At 45.1% G+C, this 17154-nt stretch overlaps 1 non-coding gene across 1 annotated transcript; it reads right to left on the bottom strand.

The window, feature by feature from the left end:
• Positions 1-1013: 1013 nt before the first annotated feature.
• Trnas-cga (transfer RNA serine (anticodon CGA)) lies at positions 1014-1088 on the bottom strand. Its single transcript has one exon. It is a non-coding gene; the product is annotated as a tRNA-Ser (tRNA).
• Between the last annotated feature and the right edge of the window lie 16066 nt (positions 1089-17154).

Raw genomic sequence — 17154 nt, 5'->3', positions numbered from 1 at the left:
TGCTGGTGTCTTTTGAGACTGTATCACTCTGTCTGCATCCTGCAGGTCAAGCTGTTTCTTAACTTCAGACATGGATGGAGATGGCAACGACCGTGTCCAGAAGTCTTGAGAGCCAGAGTCAGACGCGGATGTTCCGTGTTAGACCTCATGGGGAGCCTACGGCAAACTCTTCTGTGGGGCCGGCCGCTGTGGCCGAGCAGTTCTAGGAGCTCCACTACTGAACCGCGCTGCTGCTGCGGTCGCAGGTTCGAATCCTGCCTCGGGCATAGATGTGTGTAATGTCCTTAGGTTTAGGTAGTTCTCAGTCTAGGGGACTGATGACCTCAGATGTTAAGTCCCATAGTGCTCAGAGCCATTTGAACCATCTTCTGTGGGAGTGGGGTGGCGCTCGATCCTGTAGGCTATAAGGCGCCCACTGATGGTGCAGATCGGATGCCCCACTATATCGTCTAGAGCTGACTTCATAAAAGTCTTTAATTTGATTAACAAATGTTTGTACTATGAAGACCAACGAAATTCCACCTCTTCTTACAAAGATGGCTTAAAACAGGCTATTCCAACTCAAGTGCCCACTCGTGGCTAGCTGGATACATGCATGTAGAAGATGGCTGAATTAGGTAAACAGCTGACATGGGGACAGTCGGGCAGCTTTGGCGATCGTAATGCCCACGCTGAGTGCCCTCGGGAAGGGGTGCCCAATAGTGTCGCGTATGCACAGAAGGCGTGCAGTAGTACTATACTTGCTGCATCCACCCTCGGGCAAGCTGATGTGCGCTCGCTGGCGCCAATGCCCTGTGGGGTAGAATTGGAAAGCGTGGTTCAAAGGATACATGGCGTATGTGCCTCTTGGGATAAACTTGCAATAGTAACTGATATTATCTAACTTGACTTGAAACTTTTAACTTTGTTGGTCAAGGTAACATGTCCATCATTGTCACACAATAAAAGCACATTTTTATTTAATGTATCTCCAAAAATCTGCATGATGAAACTTCCTGGCAGATTAAAATTGTGTGCCGGACCGAGACTCGAACTCGGGACCTTTGCCTTTCGCGGGCAAGTGCTCTACCGACTGAGCTATCCAAGCACGACTCACGCCCCATCCTCAAAGCTTTAATTCCGCCAGTACCTCGCGTCTCCTACCTTCCAAACTTCACAGAAGCTCTTCTGCGAACCTTGCAGAACTAGCACGCCTGAAAAAAAGGATATGCGGAGACATGGCTTAGCCACAGCCTGGGGGATGTTTCCAGAACGACATTTTCACTCTGCAGCGGAGTGTGCGCTGATATGAAACTCCCTGGCCGATTAAAACTGTGTGCCGAACCGAGACTCGAACTCGGGACCTTTGCCTGCGGCCAAGTGCTCTACCAACTGAGATACCAAAGCACGACTCACGCCCCGTCCTCACAGCAGCTGTGCTTGGGTAGCTCAGTTGGTAGAGCACTTTCCCGCGAAAGGCAGAGGTCCCGAGCTCGAGTATCGGTCCGGTACACAGTTTTAATCTGCCAGGGAGTTTCATATCAGCGCACACTCTTCAGCAGAGTGAAAATATTCTGGTATCTACATGGTCTTTAAAAACGTACCCTTAATTTGGTAAGTACAGTTAAACCTTGTAAAACTATAAAGGGAGTAGGAACATTTTGTAAACATTCTAGGTAATAGGTTTCTGTGACTATTATGTCGCTGGGAAATTAGTACGTGCAGGAATCTGCTGCGTTAGCTGTTCGAAAAATGTATGTAACATGGGTGGAGCATTAGCTACCTCAAATGGCAAATACTTGTAGCCATACTATTCAAAAGGATAACTAAAGTACCAAAAATTTATGTGACGCCTCAACCAGTGGTAATTGAAAGTAAGCAGCAGCCTGTCTTCTTTTGAAATATGAATACTGTCTTGTAATTTCGTCAATAGTTCTTCTGGGCCACGAGTGAGATAAATATCTATTTGACATTGATTTTTGATGGTTTATTTGAAATCACCACATTGTGTGTATTGTGCGTGTATTGTGTATTGAACCGAGGACCTAGAAACTATGGAGAGGCTTCGTCCCCTACATAGCCCTCAGTAGTTCACAACCCCTCAGCACGCTACAGCAGTCCACTCACCCCATCGCCGCCCCACACCGAACCCAGGGTTATTGTGCGGTTCGGCCCCAATGGAATCCCCGGGAACGTCTCACACTAGACGAGTGTAGCCCCAAAGTTCGCGTGGTAGAGTAATTATGGAGTACGCATACGTGGAGACGGTTTGCGCAGCAATCCCCGACACAGTGTAACTGAGGCGGAATAAGGGGAGCCACCGCTCATTCACCGAGGCAGGTGGAAAACCGCCTTAAAAACCATACCTCGGCATTAATCCGCCAAGCGGATTCGTGCCGCGGACCGGCACGCTTTCCCAGCCGGGCAGCAGCGCGTTAGGCAGAGCGGCTAGCCGGGCGGGCAAATCACCACATACTCGGAGAGAAAATTTGGGTTTTCTAATTATTAATAATGGTGTTCCTCGTTTACGGAATGCTCCCGGCCTTACAAGATCTAGATTTTTTAAAATATATATATCTGATTCCTGTTTGACAGCTGCTATTGATATGAACAGAAGGGAATGCCAAATAGAAATATGAAATTACATTTTGTTTTAGCGTTATATGGGCACATAATATGCTTAACTTTCGAACAGTATTGCAGATGGCGTCACACAAACTCAAGTACTGTTGCAGACCAGAACCTGGTTTGGGAGCTCTGAGTTCGCGTTCGGTTACCATATGACTCACATTTTAGAGAATGTTGGTATCTGCCAAACAGCATGCATCCAGTATGTGCCCTAATGGAAGACTGTGTAACCTGAAGCAACAATACGAAGATGACGTAATAGAAAGCATGATTTATCTAACCAGAACACTGTTTTTTGTAGTGCCAAAGTCAAATTACGTCTCTCCTCCTACGCTCACTGGTGTCTTAACTGACCATGGACGTCCACACTTAGGGGCAGGCTGCCACAGAGGCATGGTTTCAGCGACGTGTATATTCTGGTGTTGCTCGAATGTGTCTCTCATCGTATTTTCTGATAGATGAAACACAATTTCCTACTCTACATTAGTACGTAGACATGCCAAAGACATCTTTCTTCTAGGCCCTTGGATGAAGCATGGTCGTTCAATATATTTTCCTTTGGTAACGCAGCAGAAGTCCGAATTCTCGGTTCACGGAGTGAACCGTATGATTAATCTGTACCTTCATCACCTTACAGAGTTTACATCTCTCGCATCATATCATGCTCCCTCCACATGACCTAAGTGATAAAAGTCTTATTTTAGACATGTAGTCATAATACTCTGGTGAAGCCGCTTAGTTTTTAATAGTAAGATTCTCGCTGTTGAGCAAGTGTGTGGAACGACTAGCTGGTGTTGAGGAGCATTCGGTGAAAGAATCTATTTACTCCAGAAGTACCAGATGCTGGTGCTTATGAGGCACGAATTACCTCACAGTACATAGTCACGGACTGTATTTCACATTAGGACAAGAAGGCAACTGTAAATTTAAATGGAGCTCAGCCCTGTATTTCAGCTGGCAACGAGACGAGTGCGTGCACTGTTTCAAATTTTCTATTCTGTTTCGACTCCGTCCTCAACTTTTATATTGAAGATTTTAGTGTTTGTTCAGAGTGATTGGATTATTCATTTTTAGTCCAGTAATAAGCCAGCCACGTGTGTCATCTATAGCATCTTCTTTATTTATGTACTGATCATTTCCATTCTTGCCATAGCTTTTAAGAATTGACTGAGCACATTTTCTGTTTACGTGCGTTGTGGTTCTTTGGTAAATGCTATATTTTCAGTCTTATGAAAATGCTTACTTTTAAATCATACTGGTCTCGTAGAATCTCTCTGCCATTTACCCAAGAAACCACATTACACTCTTCACAAAAGCAACCACACGTGGAAGTCTGCATGTTATCCAGAGGTGGGCTAAGACAGTCATCAACCCTAAATGTTGGTTCGAAGACCAAAGTGCTTTACTAGGCATGATCCTTTTGAAGCATTATGTCCGTAATTTACTAGGTCCTAAATACAGTCATCTTTTAGTTTACAGTAGAATGTAGTTTCGAGCCCAAAGGACGGAATTAGTTTGTCATTATCAGTATAAACAAAGTATTTCGAGGGTTGAAATAAACGCTTGCTTCATTGACAAAGCGGAGACTGAGCCACAACAATTTTACTGTCGCAGTCTGAAATATAACAGCGCAGCAACCAACCCATTCATTTGCGAGAACAAGGCAGATTATTACTGTACTCTTCAGCGGCAAACAGATTTTCAGTGAAACTGTTTTATTTACTCTTGAATTGTTTTAGGGAAATACGGAAGCGTCCGATCCCACCCGTCTGCTTTGACCCATGACGTCACAAATATGGCGGAAACAAAAACACACACACACACACACACACACACACACACACACACACACACACACTTTCCACAAGAAGCCTAATGACACTAACGGGACAAGCGCGGGAAATGGGGTGTTTTGGGTGGGGGGGGCAAACTAAATATAAACAAATTTAGACGCCTTGCGTAGCTACAACGTGTAAGTGAAGACAGCCATGCATGAATACCCACCCACCTCCCCAGGGGTCGTAACCCCTGCAACCCATAGAAGATAAAGATGCTTCAGTAGCTGATTAGTGTTTCTTGTCTTTTAAAAAAAAATCTCACGGGATAGAACGAACAGATCAGAAAGATAAATATAATAAACTAAAACAGAAATTCGAGGAAACAGGGAATTAAAATAAGTAATAAGTGTTTTTAAATTAAAAAAATCTCACGAGATAGAACGAACAGATCAGAAAAGTAAATAAAATTTAATTTACTTTACTGGAGACAGCCACACTCAAACCAAACTCCGCGCCGTCATGACGTCACACGACAACACCCTTACGTCACGGGTCAAAGCCGACGCGTGGGATCGGACGCTTCTGTCGACCCTGTTTTAGTTTCATTACAGTATGACCGAGTCCTTACTAGCAGACCTTGGAAGCTAGTTCCATCATTGGCAGAGAGAATTCTTTGTGATTACTGTTTATTGCTTAAGGAACAATAGGTTACACATAATCTTCTATTTGCATAGCGTAGCGGAACCAAGTCGAGAGTATCATAGCATTACTGGTGAGTAAACACTTTGAAAACTCAAGTAAATACTATATCTACCTCTTTACTCAGTCTTAGTATCCACAACTGATATTTCAGTTAATGCCACTAAATTTATTCAGAGGAATCGTTTCCGCTTGATATCTGAACGATTCGTTTCTGGCACGCTGTTACTCCCGAGGCAGCTTGCGCCAAAATTGTGCTTTATCAGTGGTGTAGTGTGGCGGAAGAGCGAAGCGCTGCACAGTTCCATCCGCTCTCGTTATCAGGATCACAGTCAATAAAACGCAAGCCTTTCATTTGAGACGGCCAGCGGACTCTTACACAGCTCACTGTTTTCTGCAAAAACAGTGGATCGAGTGCTTTGAAAACTTAGGTATAACTGATGCAACTTCAGTGTTCGCGTTCGTGCCTGCCACGTTTGTTAAACACGCCAACCTCAATTTCAACAACATCAAAATAATGACGGTAACTGCTCCTTACTGACAGAAACACCGCTCAGTGGAAGAATTACATGCATGCAGCGAATAATGAACATAAATAGCATTTAAAATTTGTTTCGGGTCTATTTCAATACAGCTGAGAGAGAGAGAGAGAGAGAGAGAGAGAGAGAGAGAGAGAGAGAGAGAGAGAGAGAGAGAGAGAGAGTCCTGATCAGAATTTTATAAATTGCGGAAAGTGTTCCTGGTCTACTAGAAAGTGTAATAAAGGTTCTCCACTGAAGATACTTTACAGGGTTTTTGTAACAATTACAAAACAGAAAAAAATGCGGTTAGGTCAGGACCAAGTTCTTGTTAGCACACTGTTTGTTGTAGCTATTCAATGTATGTATTTAGCAACTGTCAGAACTCATTTGCAACGAGCAAAATTGTCGTACGGGCTATAATTTCAAAATTGTTTATTTAATGTAATTAATGGATAAAAGTATACAATGCTGATGTAGTGCCATTAAGGAACATCAGCCCTTGCCCTTGTTTGTGTATATGTGGCAGTCGACACAGGGGCAACGATGTATACAGATCCAATTGTAGATTAATAACACGTCCCACGTTTGTATCAAATTTCGGCTACAGTGTGCAAGATTCCCCCTTAGCAAAGCACAGTTCATTGTTTGTTTACTGCAAGCATAATAACACGCAAGTAAACACTTTTCAGTTTTTGCATTCGTTCTTACTAATTTACACCGTTTAATGCATTTCGATTCAGTACATTCTCCGCACGATCGTTTTCGAAGAGCGAATCAAAATCCCGCTCTCTCTAATAAATACATTTGGTAGACGGCCTTCGTTGAGCAACTGGATCAGGTGGCTAAATGGGGATAGTTGACACGATCTGTAGGATAACCACCCGTATTTGTTGTATTATTATCATAAATAATGAAGCTATAATCGACACTGCATAGACCTTACTTACAGTGTGTAGCGGCAGCTTCAGCAGGACAGCTGTTGTCACTGGGAAACGTTGAGGCGAAAAGACAGCAAAATTTGATAGGTAAATAAACGAGGAACGAACGAGTCAGACGACAGTTTTCATTCACAAGGTAGCTGACTGGAAGGTACTAATGTAGCGGAGACCTGAGAGTGCGGGTGCTCGCAAATCTACGAGTGGGCACGAATGACGCTCGTGTGACTGCGGAGCATGTTTCCACTGGCGCAGCGCGCAGGCGGGCGTATGTAGTCGGACCGACGCCAGCAGGCAACTGGCCGCAGCGCTCCTCAATGGGCCCGCCGCAGCCCACCAGCGCGCTCTCGCGAACATCGGCGTGACTCGCTGTCGCGCTGCCACGGCCCCCGTGCTGTCACCGCGAGCACATGACAGGCCGCACATCAACTTTCTCTGTTGACTCTCGGTTCCATGTTAGCAAGTCCGCAAAGTCGGAGGAATTCGGTTTGCCTTTTCGTCAGCAGCTCCCAAAATTTTCGGTCGTAAAATATGAGGGTCAATTTAACTGAAGAAATGCAGCGAAGAGACACGTATCGGGTTGTCGTCCTATTTTCAGGTTGCTTAAGCCGTCATCAAAATTGAGCGGGCCGAGTTTCTGACGTCATAGCATGGAAAATGCACATTGGGGAGTCTTTCAGAACGTGCACTGTAAAATCAACCATAACTTCTGCGATGACCGCCCCTAAGCTCATCCAATATCGAGTAACACAGATATTCTGAAGCTGACTTTGGACGTAGACCAGTGAGACGGAAGAACGGCGCCTACGTCACATGGACAATCTCCTTTCCGTACAGAGTAGGGAGATGACATATTGGCTTTCAGTTGAAACACATGTTTGGTCTCGAAAAGTCTTTGTTTATTGGCACGTTTGTTTGTAATGAAATGACGGGAAGCGTCATATCGGTGTTCATGAATTTTCAAATTGTATCTTGTGTGTTATGGAAGTATGCAGTTTCAGGGCAACGGTACGTTGATGATCTTTCAAAAACACATTATTCTTGGCGCAGTTTGTTATAATTAATGCCAGTTAGCGGTTAAGGCCTTCAGAAGACAGTAACATACAAGACAAGGTCCTACACAACAGAACTACAGCGTAGCGTAATAAATAGAGACACAGATTGATGGATGGTATGTATGTGACTTACTTCTCATTGTCTCCATTTTTTTACTCAACAGCCGGCCGGTGTGGCCGAGCGGTTCTAGGCGCTTCAGTCTGGAACCGCGTGACTGCTACGGTCGCAGGTTCGAATCCTGCCTCGGGCATGGATGTGTGTGATGTCCTTAGGTTAGTTAGGTTTAATTAGTTCTAAGTTCTAGGCGACTGATGACCTCAGAAATTAAGTCGCATAGTGCTCAGAGCCAGTTGAACCATATTTTTTACTCAACTTCGTGTTTTCTAATACGTTCTGTGACTAATTAAGTAGAAATATGTTCTATAATATTCGATATTACGTAAGTATTAGTGTCCTCTCTCTCAGGAGTGTGTTAGTTCCATTGGCTTTATCTACAAAAGAGCTTGCAATAAGATATTTGGCACTTTCTTGTTTAACGTCTTGTATTTCACGAATTCTAAAGATTCTGCTGCTGAACAGAAAGTAAGATTAACATCAGGGTTTTATCAAAAAGTGAGAATGATGACAAACACCATTTTTGATCCAGCAGCCATTGTGAATTAAGCCTTTCAGACCTGATATTTTTCTGGAGGACGGAAAATTATTCTTTAGGTGGTAATGCTCTTACGTGATTTTTTAAATGATTTTAGATGCAAGATTTATACAAAAATATGTACCCATTTTCAAAACATACTTTGCATACTTTGCTTCATTTTATGGGCTAAAATAACTAATTACGAAATGGCCCTGGCTCTGAGCTCTATGCGACTTAACTTCTGAGGTCATCAGTCGCCTAGAACTTAGAACTAATTAAACCTAACTAACCTAAGGACATCACACACATCCATGCCCGAGGCAGGATTCGAACCTGCGACCGTAGCGGGCACGCGGTTCCAGACTGAAGCGCCTTTAACCGCACGGCCACACCGGCCGGCCTAATTACGAAATATTATCTGTTGTAATAAGTAGTAAAAAGATCAGTCAACAATTATCATCCAAAATAACAATAACAATATGGAATTATACAGAGGAATATAGCGGACGAAGTACACCCGTGTATTCTGGTGGTCACGAGCTGTTGCGCACTGCTACATTGACTTCCTGATATTTATAGTGAAGCCCAAAAGTTGGCAGCAATTGCACATAATGAAAATTCTGAACATTCACAAATGTCTACCTCAGGTTTCCATTGGAAAAAATACTTACATGTATTTTACTTTTTTAATACAACGAAGAGGAAAGGCAAGTGACAATCATCGTCACGGGCGGGAGTCAAAAGAAAACAATTATCTGCATCACATTCCCAGCAGCACGCGGTGGTGCATCATTGAATCTTGCGTCCAGCCGGATAAACTTAATTATCTAAGCCCTTGAGTGCCGACCATTTATCGGAACATTATGTGAGTCGTTGTAACCGCGTACCATCGGTCGTAGAACTCGTAAACATTATCCAGTCACATATGGTGCCAACAGCATGGGGTCAGTCGTCTCCTGAACGTGCAATATGCCAACATGAATAAACAGGTTACATTATCGTCTTTAAATGTTCGGCGCAGCCGGCCGCTGTGGCCGAGCGGTTCTATACGCTTCAGTCTGGAACCGTGCTGGTGCTACGGTCGTAGGTTCGAAACCTGTCTCAGGCATGGATGTGTGTGATGTTCTTAGGTTAGTTAGATTTAAGTAGTTCTAAGTCTAGGGGACTGACGACCTCAGATGTTCAGTTCAATAGTGCAAAGAGCCATTTGAACCATTTGTTCGGTTCCCAGGGTCGTCTCATTTCTGGGATACCCAGCTGTCGGGTGGATTGTGAAACACTCTTCCTAAATAGTTGATAAAGTAAGTACAGTGTTTCGTATGACAACGTATGAGATCATGTTGTTCTTGTAGGTATATCCAGTAATCCATCACAGACAATACATTTCGCGAAAACATGTCACGTCAGATGCACTTTTTGTACCAGTCACGAAGTCTTTCCTAAACATAAGAGGCATGCGGTGAAATGGATCGCTGGACATGCGACACAATACATGGTTTTTCGAAATGTATTGTCTGCGATGGATTATGCTACGTGCCGCCATCCCATAAATACTGAGATGCCCAGCAGCCTGACGCACTTCACGTCCTGAGCGTACGAGGAGTATCAGGTCTTCTGCATATGTCCAACCAATGAATGATGGCTCATGTAGCGTTGTTCCAGTTGAGAGAGCGTCGTACAACATGCATCAGCGGCTCGAGTGGTATCGAAAGAATCACCACTGAAAGACGCACCTTTAACGGATCAAGCTGTTAATGTGAATTGAGCCAATTTTCCGAATGTTTATCATCACTTTTGATATAGCTCCTCGAATCAGTCTCGTAAGTAAGGAGATGAAGACCGGTGAAACCCCATTCGGCTCATAACTGACGGTAAAAATCATAGTTTACCCTGTTGAGTGCACGATCAAAGGCCACCGATATAAGAGCTCCTCGCATTCTACACGTTTCTGCAAGGGAAATGACGCCATAATATTCACTTCAAGCTGAGTGGATGCTGCTTCTCACCCCCAAGCATTCCTGAACAGGGAGGTAGTCCACGATACCACCAATTAAAAACGAGACGTTAGCAGTCGTCCAAAGAATTTGCAATCGTTGTTTAGCATGGTGGACGGCTCATATTGATTATTACTGCGACTTCTCTCCGACTTTGGAATGGGAAGTAGAAAACCCGTCACAAAATCCGGCGGCACGCGCATCTCAGGGCGCTTCAGCTCATTGTACATCGACATCCATTGTGGCTTCACCGTTTCTGCAAATCCGCAATAAAATTCTTACGTAATGCCATCCGCCCCTGTGGATTTAAGTGCCGCTCCTTTCTTGAGTTCCCCCATAATTTTCTCTTCTGTGAGCAACTCCTTACCCATCTTAGTCGGTCTCCTTGATAAAATTTACAATATGTCCTCCCCCACCCGGTGTTCCGTCGGTGAGCAGCAAAGAGGTGGCCGAAATGCACCAAAAATCCAGCCACAACGTCCTTTTGTATCACAAGTTGATGGCCCTCTGAGTCATGGACCACTGTGACTAATGATCGGCGGTAACGGCGGTAACGTTTGGGTTCTCGCGACGCATGAAGTATGGAGGTGCGTTCCCAAGCGATGTTATCTACACACCTAGCCTGGATCGGATGCCCCCCAGCCGGCGTCGCATGATCGATAGCATGCGTGCCTTGACACGATTAACTTCTGCATGATGTTCTGGAGACGGATCCCGAAACAACTCACGAAGCATCGTGTACTAATAATCAAGAGTGTTCCTTATCCATCTCGTCTTACCCCAACCGCATTGTATAAGACCTCTTCGTATCACAGGTTTAGCATATATTAATCACCGGTGAAGCACTGAGGCATAAGTTGGAATGCGGCGTTGACACGCGGACAACAATTGGGGTCTGCCAACAGTGACGCATTGAGCTTCCAGGTGGCGCACCTTCTCCACACATTTTGTCCAGGAGGGGATATGGTTGGTACACAGATAAGCTAGATGATCGATAAAGGAAGTGGGCAATCGTTCAGCATCGACAACCTTATCTCGTAGGCCAACAGAAACATATATGCGACAAGTCGGCCTTCCGAGTGACAAGTAAGAAACGTATATTCGTCGCAGTTCCCATGGACTCTGTCCCATGTGTCAGATAAGTCAATTTCCCGCAATATCGCTGGTAGTTCACGACAGGTATTGTAATGTGAAGTTTGATCCTTTGTGGCTAATACACAACTGGAGTATCCAGTCACCAGTAAATGACGGAATTCGCCAGCAAATAAGGGCACAATCTCTTCCAAATGATGTTTCGATATTGCTCGTGTGTTCTGTGCTGGAAGTAGCGTAAACGTTGACAATACGTATCCCATGAACCGTTATCGCCAGTCCCCGTGCCGGAGGTGCATAATCCAGGTCGCGAACTGGGATTTCCTCTCGGTCAATATCGCCGTTCCACTGTCGTTGTCAGAGTTCGGCGCGGTGTAGAAGATGTAGACGTGTGCCTACTGGAACGCAATAGTACAGATTTCCTACACCATCGGTATATCCACATCTGAGGCATACAGCATGTCCTGGGAAAGATGTTGTTTCATAGGCGAGTTAATAATAGTAACGTTAACTGTCCCTATTTTGTAGTCTTGGTTTCGTGTAGCCATCGTCTTCGCACAAGGCTGAACTGGAGAAAACTGAAAAGTCAGTGGTCTCATTACATATCCTCAGAAGGTCGCCCCTCTGACGCCTTCCTGCGCCATTAGTTCCCCTCACTTGTGGAAGAGGGAAGCGAGTCTCCACCCATGGGAGAAGTCACGTCGGTGATATCTTCATCCTGCTCAGCCCAGTCGGTACCACGGAGGGTCTCTACCACGCGCGGGGGCTCTAGCCTACTGGTATGTAGTGTTTGTCAATTTTCCACAACATCGTCCTCCGCTGCTGACGGGTCGATGGACGCTTGAGGGGACGGATCGTCGTAACGACACGACATCTTTTCACTGTCCGAATGCACTTGTTCAGCGACATCCGGTGGCCGTTGGTCCATGTCAGACAGGTCCATTTTGCGAGAGAGTCTTAGTATGAGGAGGGGGCCAATTTCCAGAGTCGAGGCGCACTTCTTTCGAAGCTTCGAGACCGTTGTTTACGCACTCTGACCTCGACGTCTGGTGCTGTTGAATCCTGTAGCTGCTGTTGCATAACCATTGCAACAGCTTCCGTGGACCCCTCAACTTCAGTTCCCATGCCTTCTATTGTGTGGTCGTTCCTCATGATATATTACCTGCAACGTCTGGGGCTGGAGTGGATTAGGAGTCATCTCAGCATCATTGGGGCCTGATGGACCCTCCGTTATCTGCGGTGTTGGCTCGAAAATACGCTCCGACCTAGTCGTCACCTCCTCGGGGACGGCCGACATGAAAGCCAGTGGTAGTGACGCGACTGTGGCCTGCATCGGTAAGTCTGAACAGGGTAGTTGCTCAGGTCTCCTCTTCATGCACTCAGGACGAAGATATCCTTCACCATCACATCTATAGATGTGATGGTGAAGGATATCTATAGATGTTATCATATATGACAATGACTCTACAGCCGCCTGCATTTAAATAGGAGGGCACATGTTTTGTAAGGGCTATTCGCACTTGACGAACACTATTCAGCACTGGATACATGCAAAAACCTAAGCAACGTTCGGCTGAATGACTAATTACTCGCTTCAATTATCAGTGATTCTGGTACTTCGAATGGCAGCTCGAATATTCGAAAGGTTCCCACGCCGACGCTTGCATGAGCCAGTAACACATCGCTAATATGACCATCAGAGCGTCGAAACTGGACTCCTCTTTTGGCGGCTTCTGTACTTGTACCACATGCTGCGTCGTCTACCATCTTGACATAAACAGTGGTGTTCACGACTGATAATGAATTCCAATGAGCTCTGTGTAATTAATGTGAGCCTCATCTCCCAAGAAACGTTCAATTTCAAATGCCTCTGGTCTTGAGTATTCATCAGAGAACGTAAACTGTACCGTGGTTTTTCTAAATTATGTGCCATTGCTATAGCTTCAACAAGTAACATACACGCGTACCACTGGTGTAAACACCGCATCTTCCTCGAGTGCTTCGCAGCTGGGACGTAAAGAGGCCCGAGCTGCTACACGCAGACTTTCCACTTAGTCATCCAGACACAGTGGTCATGCAATTGCACGGACTGCCCTGGCACGCCTCCCATCAGACCCAAATTCTCAACTCATCCACACGCTACTAATGCTGAGCCCCCTGCCCATTATCCTCATTACTCACGGCATTTTGCCGATTCCCGTAAGAGTTCGAGCCTGGTGTGCATCTGTAGCGTAGAAATCATTGGCCGTCTACTCTTAAGTTTACATGTATGTGGTCTGTTCTTTCGGACGTGTCCCAAAGAACAGACACCATTTTTGATCCAGTAGCTATTATGAATTAAGACACAGCCATCCTGTTACGCAAGTCACTTATTAAAGTCGATAATGAATTTATGGTGTACGTATTATAAATTATGTAGTGTTGACAGATTGCCAACACTACGCACATTATTTAAGGGAGGCGGCCATTAAGCAAGCAGGCGGACTTGATGGTCTGAAACAGGATACTGCATAAATGCTATAATGAAAAGTACGTAGCTGCTGGAATACTTAACTTTAATCCACCATTTGTATACAGCGTTCTCGATGAGACATTTCATACGATAACTATCAATCTATGTAAGGCTAATGGCGCCTTGCTAGGTCATAGACTTTGACTTAGCTGAAGGCTATTCTAACTAGCTGCTCGGCTAATGAGCGATGCTTCGTCCGTGTAGTCGCTAGCAATGTCGTCCGTACAACTGGGGCGAGTGCTATTCCGTATCTCGAGACCTGCCTTGTGGTGGCGCTCGGTCTGCGATCACACAGTGGCGACACGCGGATCCGACATGTACTAATGGACCACGGCCGATTTAAAGCTACCACCTAGCAAGTGTGGTGTCTGGCGGTGACACCACAAATTACATTAGTAAATAATGCTTTCATCCACTTGTAAGCGACGGCCGTGGTGGTATAGCGGTTCTAGGCCCTCAGTCCGGAACTGTGCGACTGCTACGGTCGCAGGTTCGAATCCTGCCTCGGGCATGGATGTGTGTGATGTCCTTAAGTTAGTTAGGTTTAAGTAGTTCTAAGTTCTAGGGGACTGATGACCACAGATGTTATGTCCCATAGTGCTCAGAGCCATTTGTAAGCCCGTGTTATTCACTTCGGTGCACATATTGTTAAAAACTGTAAACGGTCACAGTACAGCATTCGCTATGAGGCTGATTTACAATTCTTGTTTGTGATGTGCTACGAAAGTGAATGCCGAATCTGTAAACACAGCACGACCAAGTGGTACATTGAAGTAAAAGGGAAGCTACATGTTGTGTACATAGTTCCGCGTAGTCAGCGCGTACACAACTTTCCCACTAGAGCGCGCCCCGCTAAGCACAACAGCGCAGGTGCAGCGTTCGTCCGTCTCCGCTCTACGAGATGGCGCTGTCTTAGAGACGGACCAAATTCTGCTTCCGCCGATCCGCGTATTAATATGTTTCGCAGCCAATGAGATTGCTGCTAACGTAGAACCTTTTCTCCTCGCGGATCACATTCGCGCAGTGATACCTGAACACTCGAGGTATTATAACGAGTGTACAGACCTCCGATTAGTCAGTCTGCATTAATGTATAGTCAAGTTTCTGTCTGCGCCAGAGATATGTGAGAATAAGATTAACGTACCAGGACCAAAGGAACTTCAGATTGTCAATTGTAAATAGCATTCAGAATCAAGTTAAGTTATTTTTATGCTTGTTATTATTTTAATAAATGTGTGTGAAAATTAATCAACTTCTGTTTAAAGTTGGTCACCATCAATCTGCTACTCTAAGCGTGCAAGTGGCATTTCCATCGTCTGACCTAACGGCAGAAGATAAACACGCCACGATAAGACCACGAGACATATTGCTGACACTCGCCTACTTCGTTAGAGCGACAAGTAAAATAATCTGATGGTGTGTGTACCGAAGGTCTTACAGTACGCTCACCACACTAGATTTGATATTGTAATTATTGCTTATTTCATATCCATTGTTTATGGAATATTTGAGTTTGTTTGACGCTGTACAAACTGTAATTATAAGTAAGAGAAAGGAAATTATTTTAAGCAATGAATATGACACCCTCATAGTACCTGTGAAACGTCCCCTTTGAACAATTATACATGACTGTGCTTAAACTGACACACAATATTTTGTTAGCGCAACGCAATCTGACTTTCAAAATTCCCTACAAAAGAATGGCCCTGACTAACATTAAACTATACTTTTCACAAATCACTTACCTCACAAAAATCTTCGCTGCTCAAGCTACTGCAATACAGCGAGCGCCACTACTGCCAGCTAAATAAAAGATTCAAACTATGGAAGGCACTAACTACTGATAGGGACAGTTAGCAAATGAAAGATATTAATAGAGAACAAACAATGTATTTACCTTGATATCATCATATTTAAATATAGCAGTTCATGACAAATTACAAAACTCCGCCATCTCTCTCCCCGCATCCACCACTGCTGGCGGCTCACCTCCAACTGCGCAACGCTACGCGCTGTTCACATCCAGCTGCCGCTGCCCAACACTACAATGGCAGACAACAATGCAAACTAGCCACAGACTGCACACAGCACAGCCAGTGATTTTCATACAGAGGTGGCGTTACCAATAAAAAAACCTAAACAGCCTACTTACACCTGTTTTTCCCCATTCATACACATGCTACCAACACTTAACTTTAGAATTAATTTCGATAGAGTTCGGATGTAGCACAAAGATATGACTGTAGCTCCGTGAGCAAAGTGTTGTTAATAATGGGAATCATAACTTATACACATCTATCGATCCCCCTCCGCGGTCAAGCTCTGGAGCAAAAATATTCATTCTAACTGTGGGCAAGAAGGCGTGCGCGAGGCTGGAAGGGGGATGGTAAGTAGGGCGCAAGCGCGGTACGAGGGAGACGGAGTTTGGTTCAAATTGCTCTGAGCACTATGGGACTTAACTGCTAAGGTCATCAGTCCCCTAGAACTTAGAACTACCTAAACCTATCTAACCTAAGGCCATCACACACATCCATGCCCGAGGCAGTATTCGACCCTGCGACCGTAGCGGTCGCGCGGTTCCAGACTGTAGACGGAGTTTGATTTTTAACCTGGTCGGGGCGTATGCTGCTGATTTTCCTAGTGTCAGGGTCACGTGAGCGTCCACGCCCGATGCGGCTAGGCAGGAGGACAGTGTTGGAGCCGCCGCCGACCGCCACATACGCCCGAGAGAGAGAGAGAGACAGAGAGAGAGAGACAGAGAGAGAGAGGGAGAGAGAGACAGAGAGGGAGAGGAAGAGAGAAGGAGAGGAAGAGGGAGGGAGAGGAAGAGGGAGGGAGAGGGAGAGAGAGGGAACAGTAGGCGATTCTGCTGGCCTACTGGTCGTGGCATGCGGTGCTCAAGCAGTGCTGTGCCGAAGCTGTGCTCTGAGTCTTCGTCCTGCTGTTTAATCAATGGAGAGCATTCGCTAGACTCCACCTAGGAGCATATTTTCCTACAGCTCAGTGAAATCGTGTTTCATTGGCCCTTCCACTTACTGCGCCTCGATTTCGAATTCCAGTGAGGACAAAAAATGTTTTTGTTGGAAGTCTTAGCTCGACCTTGCGATCTGCTTAACATTATTCTGTAAAACTATTTCCAGTGGTGCTCACTGGATGTCAGAACGAAGGGACTTTTCTTCAATTGTCCCTATTCGCGATCTTTGCTTGGTTACCGGCTTATGAGTATTTTGAAACGTCATTTAAGACTCGTGTACAAGTATAAGGTAAAAACTGTAAGTAGGCTGTTTAGGTTTTTATGTTGGTAACGCCACGTAGCGCTCTGTATG

Source organism: Schistocerca serialis, chromosome 3, assembly GCF_023864345.2.
Source record: "Schistocerca serialis cubense isolate TAMUIC-IGC-003099 chromosome 3, iqSchSeri2.2, whole genome shotgun sequence".
Taxonomy (NCBI): Eukaryota; Metazoa; Arthropoda; class Insecta; order Orthoptera; family Acrididae; genus Schistocerca; species Schistocerca serialis.
Note: the sequence above shows the minus strand (reverse complement) of the source record. Positions and strands in the feature narration are given on the sequence as shown.